We start from the raw sequence: 15,106 nt of genomic DNA on the forward strand, positions 1-15,106 counted from the left end.
ACATAGGAAGGCTCTAGAAATGCTTTTGTTTTTGGGAGCCGGGATCTCAGCAGAAATATGTTGCCCACTGGTTGTCCTAATTCATCAAACATCTCTATCCATCCACCCATCCCATCTATCCTCTATTAAACATTTATTGAGCAGTTATTGTATAAAAAGCAGCAAGAATTAGTTTTAGAAGGAGCTGTGGTTGAGACACACTCAGAGTTCACAAATACATAGGAAAGCTTTGAGTTAGACACATTTGTGACTTTAATCAAGTTACTTAATATTCTTTAAACCCCAAGTTCCTCATCTTTAAAATGGCAGTAATAATAATACTTACATCACAAAGTCATTGTAAGGATTGAAAAATATACTGCATGTAATTTTTTTTGCACAGAGCCATAAATATTTTGTATTATTATTTTTAACAATCACAATTATATTCATCATCAACCACAATGAGTTCTTATAGGAGCTTAAACTTTTATGCATTGTGAAATACATAGAAAGAAGATAAGTTCTTCCTGCCACAAGTTGTCATTCTAAGGAGATTGCTTCATGTCCATAAAATAACAAGACACCTGAAGGAAGAAAAGATTATCAGAATGTTTTGCCTACGTACTGCCAAATATAACTTTATTTCTACTACTGTATCCAGATGGGCTAATTTTTTCAATTTGCATCTGAAGAGATGGACAGCATGTAAACATGGCCTTAGACTCAGACTTACAGGATGGAAAATGGAAACAATCCAGAGAGCTTATCCAATCAATAAGTGTTCTTGAAAACTTGCCTAAGTATCTATCCTTTATTTAAACACATTCAGAGAAAGAGAGAGAGAGAGATGTTATAACTGCCTTTGAAATTTATCCTTATTTTTAACCAAACTCCCGACATTTGTAAATTCGATTAATTTGTTTTGTTTTAAACTTTAAGGAATATCTTCCAAGTTAATGAGGCCCACAGCTTTTCATTGTCTTTGACTTTTCATTGCCTTTTTCTCTTCTCCTACTACCTCACTTCTGAGTCCTGTCACCAATTGCAGTTTGTTACTGAGTTCTATTGTTCTCTTGTGTCCTTCTGCCACATAGTGGGAGAAGTTCTTTTCACACTTGTTTGGGCCCTCAGTCCCCAATGCTGTTCCAATAGTCTTTGTCTCCTACTGTGGACTTCCTTATTTCTGGATCCTCCTCCTTCTCCGCCCATCTTGCTCACCAAAACTGCATCCATCTTCCTTAACCATTGCTCTAATCAAAGCTTTTCCTATGTAAAGTTATTATAGGATAGATGAAGTCTGGACTTCTCTGTCATACATCAAGATCCTCCACATGAGAGACTGCCCTTGTCCAGCTCTGTCCTTTATACTTCCCAGCACTGCTTCCCCGGTAGTTTTCTGTCTTGCAAACATAGAGCTCCCATTCTTTCAGCAAGTCTTTGCTTCTGCAAATCATTTCTGAAGAAAGTAGACAACCTCTCATTTTTTGACTATCACACGGCTAAATTGTTTAAAAACAGTGCAGTTATAAATGTTTAAACTTTTGCTAGCAATTCATTATGGAAGAGAAGAGTTGAGAGGGAAATGGATGACATAGGGTATAGGGATGACAGTCATCTCTGTTTACACATGAGCTGAGAACTGTATGTCTTTCTCAGACCAGGACCTGGGAAAGGTGGGAGATTCTAAGATGGGGATTCTTAACTTAGGGTCCATGGATTACCAGGAAGTCTATGTATGGGATTCAAGAGACCTGTGAACTTACAAAGTTACAAGTAAAGATCCATGTGTATGTGCATGTGTTTTCAGAGGGGAGGATCCATCACTTTCATTAAGAGAAATATGACATTCAACAAGAAGAAGATTTGGTTAGGGGTTTGACCAGCCAAAGGAAGGTAGGATGAAGTTGGGACTGAGTACTGCTAAGATGAAACTTGTCACCTTGTACCATACCGTGGTGATGAAGTCTTTGCTTGGATACTGTGGAGAAACTCAAGGTGCAGAAACCAAGCGTCACTAAAGGCTGAACCAGTCATTAGCAACGGCCAGGAGAAATCTGTACAAAAATGATCCTAGAACCTCCTGAGTGTCAGAGTGCCCAAGATTTAGGCTCAGATTGGAAAAGGGCTTTTCTCAGTTACAGAAGTCAGAGATTAGGCAACCACAGTTTGGGCTGTTTCAGAGCACTGATTTTGGAGATAAGATGGAAATTCTGGTTGGAGGAAGCAAGGGCCCCGTGGAACATGCATGAAAGATTAAGAACTGAATTATGGAAAGCACTGAGATCCTTTTTAACAGGGCCACCAGAATGGTTTCAGGTGGGAGTATCCTTTTAGGTGGAAAGAACAGTGACCTCTACGTATGTAGAACATTCTGTCAATTAAGAGATTTGTGACTTGAGTTTAGCTATCTAAGTTTCCTGTTATCTTCTATGTTCAACATGTTTACTTTGTGTTCATTGTGTTTATTGTAGTTTCTCCTTCTAGTGTTTGGTAAAGATATTTTGAAGATGTGAATCTAAGCTGTGTTGAAGGACAGGAAACTTAGGAAAGCCATAGGGTTTAGTGGGGTGGATGAAAGGTACTATCATAACCAGGCAATGGGAAACACGTGGTGCAGTTAGGAGGAGAGCCCTCTTCCTGCAGCTCCCCTCCGTGTATGGCCTTCACTTATAGCTTTCCCACCCCCAGATACCCACCCATAGCCTAACTGGCCTTCCGTCATATTCAAATCCATGAGGCTATAACTCCTTACTGAGCCTCTGACAAATCTCTCGCTCTGTCTTCCTAGAACAGTGGTTCTTCACCATCAAATAGATTGGGGAGCTTGTACAAAATAAACCCTCACCACATAGTCCAATTGAGGACACACATTGTGTGTATCACTTACTAAAAAAAACCAAAAAACAAATTATTTGATATTTATTTGTGTGTGGTTTATTTTCCCCAGTAATACCCTAAGTTCTTACAGCGTTGGCTCTTCTACTATCTATGCTATTTGATATGAAGTATGCAAGCTTCCTAAACCATGGTTTTGCATCTATAGTTGATTAAGTCCTAATAGATGGTAATATGATAACATCATTATAGGCATTTAAAAATACTGGATACTGGGGCACCTGGGTGGCTCAGTCAGTTAAGTGTCTGCCTTCGGCTCAGGTCACTATCCCAGGGTCCTGGGATCCAACCCCGAGTTGAGCTCCCTAATCAGTGGGGAGTCTGCTTCTCCCTCTGCCCCTTCCCCTGCTTGTGCTCTCACTCTCTTTCTCAAATGAATAAAAACAAACAAACAAAAAGCCTTTAAAAAATACTGGATATAAGAAGAATTGAGTTGGTAATATTTAAGTGTAGAAAGAATATGCTTAATTGGTGCCTGGGTGGCTCAGTCGGTTAAGCATCTGCCTTTGGCTCAGGTCATGATCCCAGGGTCCTGGGATGGAGTCCCTGACTGGGCTCCTTGCTCAGTGGGGAGCCTGCTTCTCCTTCTCCCTCTGCCTGCCACTCCCCCTGCTTGTGCTCTCTCTCTGTCAAATAAATAAATAAATAAAATCTTTTTTTAAAAAAGAATATACTTAAAATAATATAACTGAAACAATGTATTCTAAATTCCCCATCTAGTAAATATCATAAAAAAGTAAGGCCTTTTTTTTTTTTTTTGAAAAGAGATAGTTCAGAAATAAATGAATCCAAACCGACTAAGTGGAATTCTTTGGTAAATTAGATCCTGTGTTAGAACTATAAGGTCTAAGAGGAGAATGGCTAACAGGTTTCAGGCAATCAAGTCTAAATAAGGGCAAGGAGAAGTATATAAAGTTTCTTTGTTAAGAGGCATTATTAAAATTATTGAGGGAAGACGGATCCATGGTTTATATCTCCTAGCAGGAAGAGCAAATGTTGCTGAGTTAACAAAATAGGTTAATACTATAATTTAAACCACTGGATTACAACAGCAGTCAGTCTTTGAAGGTTAGTGAAATAGCTGGATCAGTTAAGATGATTTTATGACCTATTTTCTAAGAAAATAAAGTTTCAAGTTTACTTACAGAAACTATGCAAATGAAAGAGCTCATAGCTCAATAATGACAAACTGACAGAATGAGAGAGGTAAAAGGATTGTAATTTCCCTACAAAAAGATTTTCCGACCAAAGTTAAAAATTTGACAATTCAATCCCTACGTGAAATAAAAAGATATACATTGATGAAAAGTTAGCAGATGGTTTAGAAGCTTTCAAGACTTGTGAATATAAGAAAAACAGCATGTAATGGGAAAGATATATTGAATAATAATCTAATGATTCTGAATTTATGTTTCCAACAAAATAGCAATTAAAAAGACAGCTTGGAAAACACATCAAAGATAAATGCTGGAAATATAAGGAGGAATGGAATTTAACCAAAATTAACTTTTCCCTGTTAGAACAATAAAGATTTTGTGATCCATCTCTAATAGAAATTAAAATATTTATTTAATATCAATTAATACAAATGGAAAGGAAAAATGGTCAGAAGATACAATATTTTGTCCAAAATTTTAAGAGTCTTTTATAGAAATAGATGTAATTGTGAGCTTTGTTCTTCAGATGTCTTTGATGTAAGATCTGGCAGAGTACCAGCGTTTTACCACAACCCCGGAAAAAACAATCCTCTTTCTTGCCTATAACACATTAGGAAGCCGGGGGTACTCTTGTATGTTCTTCAGGCAACTGAGCCAAGGACTGCCTGGCCCCAGAGGCTGGGTTTAACTGTGGCATTCACGGTCATCAGAATACATGCTTCCATAATAAAAAGAATCTTCTGAGATGCGGGGGCCCTCTTGGAAAGCCACACCCATCTTTGTTGCTCTCATGTAGCTGCTGATGAGTGAAAATTTTGTTGCAGAGTTGTTTGATTAGATACTCGGATCTTAGGTGTGAAGCTGTAAGAAGGAGCCTGAAGTGGGGGTGAGGATTGAGGAAAACCAATACAGTTGGGTTTTCTTTTGTGAGATTCACTCCACATTCGGGTGAGTCTTCAGGATCAGAGTTGAGACTGAAAATCCATGTGGGCAAGTGAAACCTTCTTGTTGTCCACAGGGAAAGTGTCCATAGGGAAAGGAAGACCTTCCCCGATAGAGGAGGACCATTCTTCGGTCAAGGATATATGAGTAACAGCACTCCCCTGCTAGAACCTCCAAACAAGCTCTCAGGGAAAGGAGTCAAAATGTGTAAAGCTTCAGACACCACAGCCCGGGGTTACATTTGCATTTAGGGAGACTGAAGGCACATCTTTGAAACATGATCTGGTCGTCACGTTTCTGTCACCAGGCAGTCACGGTAGTGCTTGGGATGCCACTATTGGAGGTAAATTCCTTTGCCTATAAGGTTTGCCCATTCTCTGAAACTCTTTTTATTAAAACAAGTGATGTTAAATTAAACACATGGTGGTGGGCACTACTTTCAAAGAACCTTTCCTGATACTCCAAGGGCACGTAGGAAACCAGGAGAGAAAGTCTGGGAGTAAGGGTAGGATGAGGGAAGGGTGCAGAGACAAGATTGAAAGGGCAAAGGATAGGGGCACCTGGGTGACTCAGTTGTTAAGCATCTGCTTTCGGCTCAGATCATGATCCCGGGGTCCTGGGATTGAGCCCTGCATCGGGCTCCCTGCTCAGCGGGAAGCCTGCTTCTCCCTCTCCCACTCCCCCTGCTTGTGTTCCCTCTCTCGCTGTGTATCTCTCTGTCAAATAAAGAAATTAAAAAAAATATGAAAGGGCAAAGGATAAATTATCCTGCTCCATGGTGTGCTCAGAGACCCGTCTTTTGTATTCCTAAATCCTGGGGTTGCAGGCTTGAATTAGGCGCTCCATGACCTGTAGCTACTCTTTCAAATTTGGCTCTGATTACAATCCTGAAAATCTCCAGTCACATGCCTATACCTATTGTTCCTAGGTTGGAAGAACATTAAAGCAAATAATACTTCTATGCACATCTTGAAAAACAGGAACTAGCGGAAAAATATTCATGTGAACAAAAAATTCACCAATTATCCCATCAGCCCCTAAAAGCATCACAGCATTCACGTCTCTCTCTGTCTATCATCATATGTGGCTGAAATTAGCCTGGATATACAATTTTATATCTGACATTTAAAAAAATTTAAAATTGTATGATATATATTTCCCCATGTGATTAAAAATCTTCATGAATATTTTTAATGGGTGCCTAAAATTTCTTTTTGTGGATATACCATCATTTGTTTAATGTTTCCATATTATCGGGTAATTAGACTATTTCTAGTATTCTGCTATAATAGCAGGATGGACATCTCTGCATATAAATCTTTGTCTCCACTTTAGATTATTTTCTTAGGACTCTAAAAGTGCAGTTGATAGGGTATGAACATTTTTGGAAATCATGTTAGATATTATCAGGTTACTTTCTGCAAACCTGGATTCCAATTTCTATTACTACTAGCAAGGAAAGTACACATTATTTAATTTAGTGAACGAAATGAATGGATTGAACTGAATCCTTACTGACACTGTTATCATAAGCCATCACACTAAAAGGAAAAAAGCACTGATATTAATAACAGTACATATCTTGCTAACTGATACAGAACGAATTGCATTTAGTTGTATGATTTACATTTCCTTGAAGACTGGTATACGTGGAAAATTTTTCTAATATTTATTAGCCCTGATTTTTGCTCTTCCTCGCATTATCAGCTGCTTTTCTGGGGCCAGAAATTTATGGAAGGAATTGTTTCTATGCTGACACCTGGCGCTGTTTGGAGGCAGGCTAGCATTTGTAATTTGTATGTGGGCGACTGGCTCAGGCCTCAGAGACAATCTTCCTCTCTTCGCTGTGAATAAAGAAAGTCTCTAAAATGGGCTCAGATGCAAATGGATATCTCAGAGATCTCCAAAGTCAATTGGAATCTCTAATGTTAGCAAACCCCTGGCTTATAGTGCTTACTACTTGCCAAGGGTGTTCTAATTGACCCACTAGTGTCCTATGTTGACCCATTAACTCCTTCCAACCACTCTCATGGGTAGATAGTATTACTATGATCATCCCTATTTTTCAGGTGAGAAAAATAAAGAATAGAGTGGCTGAACAATGTGATTAGGAATTACACCACTGGTTGACTGCATGATTGGGTGTTGAACCCAACAAACTGCACCCAGAGTCTTATTTCTTCACCACTAAGCTGCACTGGCTTGTCAAGCATGTCAAAAATATCACCTAGACAAGGTAGGTGATCCTGTTCTAAGCCTTCTTTACATCTAGTGTTTCTTTTTCCTACTTTGTACTAAATTAAATAATTATCTGTGCAGCACTTTCTTAAATGTCTCTTCTGCCAGAATTTAAGTTCCCTGAGGGCAGGCATTTTTTTCAGTCTTATTAACATCCTATCCCTAACATCTATCATGTGCCTGTGGACGGTATATAGACACAAAATATTTGCTGGGTGGATGAATGAATGGTTTCAAGTGTCATCTTTTCAGTGGGTCTTTGGCTGGGGGTTAGGTTAATATCTGTGCATGGTCAGATAATGTTTCAGGGAGAGCTGTGTGAGCACCCAAGTGGATGGGTGTGCATACCTTGTCCCCCCTCTGAGTGAAGATCTTGTGCTGGTCTTCCCACTTTCTGTTCATGCTCTCCTCCTCCACTGCCAGGCGCATCTCCAAAATGTTATCTGGCTGAGTTTGTGACTGGGGACTGGTTTTTCTCTGACCTGGAGCAGAATGGATTCTGATAACTTGGTTTAATCATGAAAGATTACAATGTCAGCCGATCTTAGTAAGCATCTAGCCCACCTGGAATGAGGAAGCAGGTATGAGGAGTTTAGAGAATTTGGTGGTGGGAAGCTATGAATAGGATTTTCTGGGTACTATTTCTACATTCCTTATGGGAAAGTCACCTCCACCATGTGGGCCCAGGAAACTATACAGGAATTTTCAGAGGAATCAGAAGTGCAGCCCCTCATATTTGGGCTTTTCCTCTCCATGTACCTGATCACTGTGTTTGGAAACCTACTCATCATCCTGGCCGTCAGCTCTGACTCCCACCTCCAAACGCCCATGTGTTTCTTCCTCTCCAACCTGTCCTTTGTAGGCCTTTGTTTCCCCTCCACCACCATCCCCAAGATGCTGTGGAACATCCAGAGTCAGAGCAAAGTGATCACTTATGAAGGCTGCCTCAGCCAGATGTATTTTACATACTCTTTGCAGGATTAGACAACTTCCTTCTGACTGTGACGGCTTATGACCACTTTGTGGCCATCTGTTACCCCCTGAACTACACGGTCATCATGGACCCCCGGCTCTGGGGACTGCTGGTTCGGTATCCTGGGTCCTGAGTGTCTTGCATTCCTTGTTACAAAGATCATTGGAGTTGCAGTTGTCCTTCTCTATAGTCTTGGAAATCCCCCACTTTTTCTGTGCATTCAATCAGATGATACAACTTACATGGTCTGACACTTTTCTCAATAACATGGTGATATATTTTGCAACTATGTTGCTGGTTGTTGGTCCCTTTGATGGGATCCTTTACTCTTACTCTAAGATAGTTTTCTCCATACGTGGAATATCATCAGCTCAGGGCAAGTATAAAGCATTTTCCACCTGTGCGTTTGATCTCTCGGTTGTCTCCTTATTTTATTGTGTGAGTCTAGGGGTGTACCTTAGCTCTGCTGCTACCCAGAGCTCCCACTCAAGTGCAGTAGCCTCGGTGATGTATGCTGTGGCCATGGCCATGCTGAACCCCTTCATATACGGCCTAAGGAACAAAGACATAAAGGAGGCTCTGGTGAGATTCTCTGGGAGGGCAGATCTAAAAGGGCCAACCGTTCTGGGGATGAAAAACTGCACAGGATTGCAGAGCCCACAGCCTGAGCCAAGTGTTGACATTTTTTGATCAGATTCTTGAAGTGGAACATGCCTCTTCTATTTTTTCTGGGAATTACTATTTTTTTTTTTTTTGCCCTCTCTGTATAATTTATGTAACTTACTTTACTAAGCTTTGTGATATCTCTGATATGCAAGAGATTTTCCCTTTGTCATTTTCCTACTTCAATGGTATTCCTAACCTTGGATGTGAAATATTTGGAAATTCTCACTTATTCAAAGGACGACATGGATCTGTTAAAAATGATTTATTCTTAAATAAAATACATCGTAGTGAGTATTAAAAAAAAGAATTTGGTGGGGGCACCTGGGTGGCTCAGTCGGTTAAGTGCCTGACTTCAGCTCAGGTCATGATCTCAGGGTCCTGGGATCAAGCCCCACATTGGGCTCTGGCTTCATGGGGGAGTCTGCTTCTCCCTCTCCCTCTGCCCCTGCCCCCCTGCTTATGCATTCTCTCTGTCAAATAAATAAATAAAATCTTAAAAAAAAAAAGAATTTGGTGAAGCCTAAGGCTAGTTTATGAGCTTCCTGCTGTCTGACTCCCTAGTCAGTGCTCTTTTTACTGCAACACATGGGTTTAACCAGTTGTGCTAAGAAATTTTAAGCTGATTTTTGTGACTTGTTCTAATTCAAGCTCAAGCAACTCACACATTCAAACCACAAGGGTGTAGCACCTGGAGTGTGAGGGGCCAGATCCTCCATCTCAGACCCTTCCCTGATGATGGGATGGTGACTCTGAATAGAACCTCCAGGGGTCCTTTAGACCAGCCCTGTTCAATAGAGAGAACATGTGAGCCACATGTGTAATTTAAAAATGTTGTTAAAGTAAAAAGAAATAGGTGACATGAATTTTAAATGTATCTTATTAAATCCAGTACATCTAAAACATTATCATTTCAACCTGCAATAATATAAAAATTAATTAACAAGGAATTAGAAAAGACAGTATTTGCCAACACACATACTACTGTACAAAGTCTTAGGCGATGCAGCAGTGAAAGGGAAATGCAGTTCTACCAGAACACTAAATTGGTGTTTAACAGGGAAATATTTTACATTGCTTCAAGTTCAAAATTTTAATATTAAAATTAAGGAGAACGTAAAATTCCTCCCCTGGCTCCCATTAGCCACGTTTCGAGTACTCAGTAGCCACACATAGCTAGTGGCTGCTGTACTGGAGAGCATAGCTTTCGAGAGCTGCTTGTGAGAGGCCCTCGTGGTAACAAATGGCTCTTGCTGTTTCCTTTGGGGCTGGTCTGATCTGTAGATGTCCAGAGACATCTTCAGAGAGATAACATTGATTCTTGAGTGCTCTTGGATGGGGTTGGAGATCTGTATTTTAGTTTGTGTTGGTCTTTTTGGGGTTTCTCCAAACTTACGGTAGAGAGTATTCCATTTTAGCTTGTTCTTCCCAAACAATAGAACCTAGTAGTTCCTTGAAAGGCAAGTTTCTGGAGCCACATCCTGGCTACGCCACTTCCTGGATATATGCCCTCGGGCATGTGACCTAATTGGTCTTCTGCCTCAGTCTTTTCATCTGCAAAATGGGGATTGCAATAGTCCTGCACAGGGGTTATTATGAAAAGCAAATGCATTTATACAGGTAAAGTACTTATGAGTGTGCTTGGCACATACTAAGCTCTTGGGAAGTGTTAGCTATCATTATTATTAACCATAAGCTAAATGCAATCTCTGAAATCCAGGGCTTAGCAAGTGCTGTTCCTTCTGTTGCAGGCACTCCACCTGGATAAAGATTTTCATCTTTTAGTTCCCAGTGGAGATTTTACTTCTCCAAGGGAAGCCTCCTCTTGCTTCTCAGATTGGGTTTAACCGCCCTCCACTGGCTCCCATAGAACCCTATTCTCTCCCTTTTATAACACTCAGTATGTATTTATTTGCCTATCTGTATCTGACCTGTGAAGGTATATCTCTATTTTGTTCTACACGGTATCCTCAGAGCCTGGTGTATAATATCTGGGTGATGATAAAAATAATACGAGTAGTAGCTAACATTTATCGACTGCTCACTAATTGAAGTTCACATAATCCTGTTATATGTTTTTGAGTAAAGGTGCTATCATTTCCATTTCATAAATCAGGAAATGAAGGCTTAGGTAGGTGAAATAGATTTTATAAAGACAGCCAGAGAGCAAATGGCAAAAGCCAGAATTTGAACCCAACTTGTCTGACTCTGAGCTCATACTCTCAATGGATGGGCTGGTGTTCTCCATGAGTGGGGTCCTCCTGCGGAACCTTGGACCTGGTAGGCTAAAATTCCTCCTGTCTGGCCCAAGGACTCAGGAGGCTCATTTGTATGCCAGCTCTCGGAAGCAATCCCCCAGGCCCCTTCTCTCTTACTCTCTTGAGGTCTGCAGGTAGCCACAGGCAGCATGATTTAGGCTGGGAGGACGGAGCAAGATCTGGATTCACTCGGTTCTTCGGGTTTAATCAGACTCCTACAACCCTCTGTTCTACAGAACCCTTCAATGCTTCAATTAAAAGTCAAACAGGGCTGGAATCTGTGCTTTTTTCCCCTGATGCTTGGAATCTAATTTTGTGAACAACTGCTTTTATTGGCTTGGACATAGCTTATTCACTGTGAAAATCCAGTTCAATGTAAATTCTATAGTTTCTAAATATTTATGAGCATTATTCCCTCAAAATGCTGAGTAGTAACTATATGAATATAATTAGATTGTGTTCTGTTTAAACCTTTGTTGTCAGCATACATTTTAGAATAGAAGTTCTAGAGAAGAAAGGAAATTTGACAGCTCTTTGACAAAGCTTTACCAACGTTATGTGTATAATGAGGCGTGAAGGGATGTTCTTACTGATGCTGCAAATGGAGGAAGCATTAATCAACTCGTTGTCTGAACCATCTTTCCTATTATCAACTGCTGTCATCTGGTGGCACATTTGAGCAATAGCAGAAACCTTCAGCATCCACAGTAATTTTCTCTATGTTCGGCGAAGTGGATAGAGTATCTTCATTGTCTTTGCCTGTAGCATATGATCAAATTAAGTGTTTCCTGACAAAGCTAGCACTTATCATACATTAACACCTTTAGTCATTTTTCTTCAGGTTATAATAACCAATAATTAATGAAAGTGTATTAGACACCAAGACCTGTTTTAAGTGCTTTACAGAGTTCATCTTATTTAATATTTATGAGACTTCTATGAGGTGGATATCATTATTCATTTTATCGCCTTGTGGCATCTACTGGTTGACTAATTCATCCAAATCACACTGCTGATAAGTGACAGAGCCAGAGTGGTAATCCAAGAAACTCGATTTCTGCCCGCGTGCTCTTAACCACTGCTTTACAATAGACACGTAAGCTAAGATGGCCAGCGAGGGAGAAGAAACTGGAAATAGAAGATCTGGGTGTGAATTTTAGCTCCACTGTTACCTTGTCAATAATAATTCCACCATCCAAAAAAGACTTACCTCAGCAGGCATCTGACCTTGGTCATATTCCCCTTTGCCAGGTCTCATTTTCTTTTCTATAAAATCTTGGAAGCAGACAGGATCATTGGTTTTCTTTTCTTTTCTTTTTTTTTTTAAGATTTTATTTATTTATTTGACAGAAAGAGAGACAGCGAGAGAGGGAACACAAGCAGGGGGAGCGGGAGAGGGAGAGCAGGCTTCCCGCAGAGCAGGGAGCCCGATGCGGGGCTCGATCCCGGGACCCTGGGATCAGGACCTGAGCCGAAGGCAGACGCTCAACGACTGAGCCACCCAGGCACCCCAGGATCATTGGTTTTCAAGCTGGTATTTGTGATGTGCTGGTGGTTCCACATGTGATGAGACCAGAGAGAGAAGGATGGGAAGGAAGGTGGTGCTTGGCTGGTGGGACTGGGACCCTCGTTCCTCCCACCGCCGTCCTTCACTTCCATTACGTGGTAGTTTCCTAGTTAAAGATTTGGTTCTACAAATGATGTAATACCTAAGAGAAAATTTAGAAACAACACGACCAAACTCTTCTGGGAACTCTGAGAAATACCTGGCAGAGAGAACATGCCAGGACAATTGTGGGTGGCGATAGTCACTGAGACAAAGTTCCCCTGATCTTCAGGAGAGAAGCAACAGAAACTCCATTCCTATGTGGATGCTTCCAGCCTAGCATTCTGAAATATTGTTGCTTCTATTGAATGTTAAGAATCTATATTTATGGGGCACCTGCGTGGCTCCGTCGTTAAGCGTCTGCCTTCGGCTCGGGTCATGGTCCCAGGGTCCTGGGATCGAGCCCCGCATCGGGCTCCCTGCTCCGCGGGAAGCCTGCTTCTCCCTCTCCCACTCCCGCTGCTTGTGTTCCCTCTCTCGCTGTGTCTCTCTCTGTCAAGTAAATAAATAAAATCTTAAAAAAAAAATCTATATTTATAATTGCTTAAAATATTGTAAAGATCTTTGTCTATGGAGAGGATATAAAAGGAAGACTGTTATATTTGGAATAGGATGCAGATTTAAAGGCAAAACTTTTACTTGAAGACCTTTTAAAGCTTTTTCTTTGCAGTGTGTGTGTGGGGGGCAGGGTTTACTTCAATAGGAGAAAAGAAACAAAGCAAATCATGTGCTATTTGTCTTAATGTTTCCGGCAATTTTTTGCCTACCAAATATGCATGAATAAATTATAAACATATTTATATCATTAGTAATTATAGACATATTTATCTTATTTTATGTAGTATTTCCTCATTGATGCTATACTTTGGTTGCTTATAAGATATATGGTCTTTGAAAGTTTTGGTCCTAGGAGTAGATTTTATGTCAAAAGTTGAAATCTGTGTGTATTCCTACCACAGTACCTAGCGCGTAGTAGGTGTCTAGCACTGTTGAAGGAATATTGCTGCCCTTGCATGAAGGAACATGCTAGATTGGAAACTACACCATTTAATTCTTTGGCTTTTGGGTCTACTGAATATTCATTGGCTTATAAAATTGATTTTTTTTTCTCCATTTCCAGCTTTCCCCAATTTTGTAGATCTAGAACTGACACCGGGAACATGGCATTGTTCCAACGTGTTATGGGAAGTTGCTTATAGAGAATCAGAACCTAGGTTTTCCTAATGACTCTATGTCAACTTTCCAAAAATCAATTTCCTGAAAGCCATTCATCAATTGATCAGTGCACCACATTTATTTGTTTTTAAATATTCATTTTTGGGTGACCTACTTTCATAACTTTGTTTTAAGGGATGTTAAATGTGCTCTTACCCCAGCTCCTGCTGCTGCACTTGGATGCCATGGGGTAGGGGTAGGTGGAAGATAAATGGGGATGTTGTAGGGGAGCTTGGGTGTGGTAGTGGGCTCATTCATTGATAAAAGACTGTAAGGAATCTTTATTTTCAAGAGTATATTAATGTTTCTTCATGAATATATTCTCTCCTCCCCTTCTTTGGACATAATAGGATCATGGGATTCTCAAGTTATTAAACGTTGTCATTGAATTAGCCCGAAGCCTCTCTTTCTCTCCCTCTTTCATTTTATTCCCACTTCCTCTTCTCGTCTTCCCCCACGCCATCCTAGGCAAGCATTAAAATGAGCTTAATTTGTGCCTTTTTGCTTTTATGTGTTCCTGTAGCATGGCTGTTGTTTTGTGCATATGTATTTTTCACTTACCCAAACGATAGTATGTTATAGATCTCATTCCGTTTCTTACTGGCTCACTCAGGATTCCAGTATAAAGCCATTCAAATTATTACCAGCACACCTTGACCAGTGTTTCTACCCTGTGGTGTAGCTGCTCCACATTTCACCCAGCCTCTCTCCCAGTGATGGGTACCAGGCTGCAGCCAACTCCCCTCCGCCTCTACCCAAGTACCATTGCAATAATAATACCCTTGAACATGTGCTTTTACAGACCTGGGTGGGAATTTCTTTAGGCTCTATACCTAGGAGTGGAAACTCTGAATCATCAGGTATGGTCGTATCGCTTTTACTGAGACTTGCCAGAACTCTCCTCAGCCTTTACTCCTTCCAGAACACAAGGGTTTCTCTATGCAGATCCAAATGTTTTGCAAATCTAATTATGTGTCAAGTCATATCTCACCGTTGTTTCCATTAGCACTTCTGTGATTACTACAACTTTGAACATCTCTTTTTAGGCTTGTCAACTTTTTAATTTCTTCGTTTTATTGCTGCGTGGTGGGGTTTCTTGTATACTATAAATATTAGTTGTTTTGACTTGCAATTCTTGTTTTATAGTTTGCAAAGAACTTCTGTGAATCTGTTGTCT

The 15,106-nt window shown here is 40.4% G+C and overlaps 1 pseudogene; it reads left to right on the forward strand.

Moving 5' to 3' along the window:
• Nucleotides 1-7,889: 7,889 nt before the first annotated feature.
• Nucleotides 7,890-8,877, forward strand: LOC110582010 (annotated as a pseudogene).
• The last annotated feature ends 6,229 nt before the right edge of the window (nt 8,878-15,106 follow it).

The sequence above is a fragment of the Neomonachus schauinslandi genome, chromosome 8 (genome assembly GCF_002201575.2).
Source record: "Neomonachus schauinslandi chromosome 8, ASM220157v2, whole genome shotgun sequence".
Taxonomy (NCBI): domain Eukaryota; kingdom Metazoa; phylum Chordata; class Mammalia; order Carnivora; family Phocidae; genus Neomonachus; species Neomonachus schauinslandi.